This window comes from Apis dorsata, unplaced genomic scaffold (genome assembly GCF_000469605.1).
Source record: "Apis dorsata unplaced genomic scaffold, Apis dorsata 1.3 scaffold_371, whole genome shotgun sequence".
In the NCBI taxonomy this organism is placed as follows: Eukaryota; Metazoa; Arthropoda; class Insecta; order Hymenoptera; family Apidae; genus Apis; species Apis dorsata.
The window spans coordinates 57,212-61,136 of NW_006263635.1; positions in this window are offsets into that span (position 1 = coordinate 57,212).

Genomic DNA, 3,925 nt, shown 5'->3' on the forward strand with positions numbered 1-3,925 from the left:
GCATAAAACATAGTAATCCCTCCATCACGTGTCTTAACAACGCATGCGCAATGATACGCTCAAATTCACTCATTTTACTACGCGTTTAACCTCATACGCAACATGTACTCTTTCCTGCCGTACTTATGTATTTAAATTGCATGACATACAACATACAACATATTTTGGTAATAATATGGATGCATACAGATATAAAAATATATGAAATTTGTCGTTTTCGTCGTAACACATACAGACTTTGAATGGTCTCAAATAATACAGACAATCAGGTATAATGATGTCTGACGATCGATGCTGAACAGGGAATATAACTTATAAACTTCAATAATATTTTTTTCTATGCAACGTTTCCCAGTCATTTTCAATTAACTTAATATGATAATATTTGGTGTATGTGATTCTCTCGCTATTATAATAATAATTATAATCATGAAAATATTATATTTTGTTCGTTCTAAAGCATATAAAGATATATATAGATATAATACTATAGAATAAAGTTATTTAAAAAAAAATGTATATAATATAAAGAAAACCTCGATTATTGAAAATTGATTTAAAAATAAAAAGAAAATAAGAACATTTCTATAAAAGAGAACTTTTTACAAAATATCGTAAAATTTATAGATTGGGAAACGTTGATTTATTTAATCAACATACGACAATAATACGTAATATTATTTTGTTATAAAACAACGAATTGTTTAAAAAGATTACTTATTAAAATAAGTAATATTCAATATCTTTGTTCGTAAAAAAAAACGATTTCAATTATTTTTATGTTATTATAAGATGTTTAATTGATTTATGGTCAAAATATTAATGCAATATACATTTTTAAAAAATTTTTATGTTTTAATTCAAAATATAATTATTATCAAACAAAAATGTAAAAAAATATTTTTCTAATTAAAAAAAAGATACTTAACCTTAATACTCTACTGTGAATAATAATTCCAAATAAAAATACATAAAATAAATTTAATATATATCATACATATTCAATAAATACGTTATTATTGTCGTTGCTTGATTCCATCATATATCCAATGTTGTATTTCTAATTCATTCATGGATATTTATTAAATATATTTTTTGTTTTATATAATGCTTCACTCATGCTGGTACTTAATCGCATCAATATCATTTCATCCGATATTCGAATAATTTCTAATATTTCAGAATATATTTACCAATCCAAATAACGATTCAATCCATTAAATTAATACATTTCCAATGTAATGTGTTTTCTCTATTTCCTATTAGATGAATTGAATTAATTTATCATTATAATTAATACACGCTTATGTTCAGACAAATATTATATTAATGCGAAATATTAGATATATAAATAATAATTTTGAGAAAATTATATATGATATTTGATTTGTAAAATAAAATTAAGTATAATAAAATACGCAATTTAAACTAATTCAAAATAAAAGATCATGACAAATAGGGAAAGCAATGCAAAAAATAAAATAATTATCTGGAATAAGAATTGAAATTTATGAAATAATAATTTGAATCTATTGCAATTATGTTATCTGAAATTTTGATATCAAGGAAATTCAATGGAAAACAATTATGCTATCGCAATGCATTTCGTTCTAATAAATGCGCAAGAAAATAAGGAAACAAAATATGTATATCTTTATAATACCGTCACAATAATCGATTAATATTTTATATTTTTTCCTGTAAGACAAAAGTTTGTCCATTTTAGCTCTTTGCAAATGTATGCATATCAACCGTATTTTTGTAAAACTTCTAGAAATTAATTTCATCCGAAATTCACGCTGCCGATAGTTCGTCTCATAACATAAAATTTTTTTGCAATGAATCGCGATAAAAAAATGGATTAAATCGCAGAGAGTTAAAATACATGGACGAAATTTGTCAACGATAGAATGCTTTACCATTTGAGTGCAAATAATCATGATTGCATTCCTCGATACTTGGACAAAAATACGAAAAGCACGATATGCTTCTCATATTTCTACCAATATAAAACAATTGTTGAATGCAATTAAGCAATATCGCACGTCCGGCAGTTGTCTTTTTATTGACAAAATTGTTCGTGATTCACTGTTATTTGATCAGTATCAATTAATAAACTTTTTAAATAGTGTTAAAAAATAAAGGCAACATTTCTTTCTATCTTAAATCCTTTAATCCTAATTCCTAAAACTCTCTTTTCTATTTAAAATTTTAACTTTAGATACATATAAAATAGTTTTGCACTCAAATGGTTCAATCGACAATTATCGCGATAACAAGATCGATAATCATGTTAAGATCGTTTTGCAGTAAACAAGTAAGTCAAAACGATCAGACTGAAATTAACGTAAAGTATAATAAGTTTATTGATTAACTAAAAATCAAGCGCGTATTTTTTAGTAAACATTGCTAATATAATAATACTATAAATGAATTAAATTTTTTATTTTAGATATATAATATTCATAGGAGGCAATTAGAAAACATCAAGTTTCCTAATTGTTGATATTTATAACTTGCTTCTTTTGTATTTTTGCTCATTTGTTATAGAAAAATCAAATATTAAATTATTAATCATTTGTGCAATTATCTTAATAATTTATCAATTCGACTTTTTATACGATTATTTGAATATAATTATTTAAAATTGTTTTAGAGGTTAGAATTACTCGAAATATGTTTTGTAAAATGTGTCAATGGAAAGATATACAAAAAAATAAGATATAATATTATGAAAGTTACTACTAAATGTAATTATTATCAAAATATTTCCATAAAATTGTATTAATTAATATTCTGTTAATTTCTTTTCTAGTATTGATAGTTAAAAATATTTTTTGTATCACAATGTTTTATATTTTCTATGCGTGCTTTTATAGCATAAGCGGACTAATACGAGTATTCATTCATACTTAGATATTCATACTATCCGGATATATAATACAAATGTGTAAAGTAATATTTGTTACCTGAATAAGTACCTGAGTTATTTTAGCTTTCAAAATATAAAATTGTTTACAAAACTAGATAAACAGGAATTTAACATAATAAACAAAAAATATTTAAGGAATATTTTTTAAATAAGAATATAATTTATATCCAAATCAGTAATTATTTAATATTATCTTAAATATTATTACTAAGAATATTAGTTTTATTCGGATAATATGAGTATCCATTGCTTGGAATACGCATTAAACTATTTTATATAATAATTGATATATAAAAATTTAATTTTATAATCTTAATGTTAAACAATGGAATGTTTTCTTTAATTGCGTTTATATTTACATAAAATATATTTTTTTATTATGTTTGTGCCAATTATAATTTTTTATTTAATATAATTAAATAAAAAACAAATAAATAAAAATAATTTACTATATATGAACTATATCATATTTAAATTGAATGAGAAATTAAATTTGAAATTATGATTAATGGCACAAAATAAAATGAATTACAAATACTATACTTAAATTTAGGAAGAATATGAATTAAAATTATTTTATGAAACAAATTTTTAAATTATTATAAATAATTTTTTATAAATGAATATATAATTTATTAGTTATAAAACAAGAAATATTATAAATAACAAAAATAATGAATATGAAATTTAAAAAATAATTTTAATATTAATAGATTAATAGATTTATATTAATTACAATTATATAAATATGCTTAAATATATTTCTTCAACAAATAACTTTATTAAAATACTAAAATATATATATATATTTATATTATTTTATAATATATATATTATTTTATAATTACAAAATTGAAAGACTTTTTGGCACTTACAGCTTTTTTATAGATTCACAATTAAAATTTAATTTTAGCTTATTGCTAAGTTTTAATACATATACTTATTCTCATGTATTAAATAGAATATTTATGTTATAAATAAAAATATAAAATA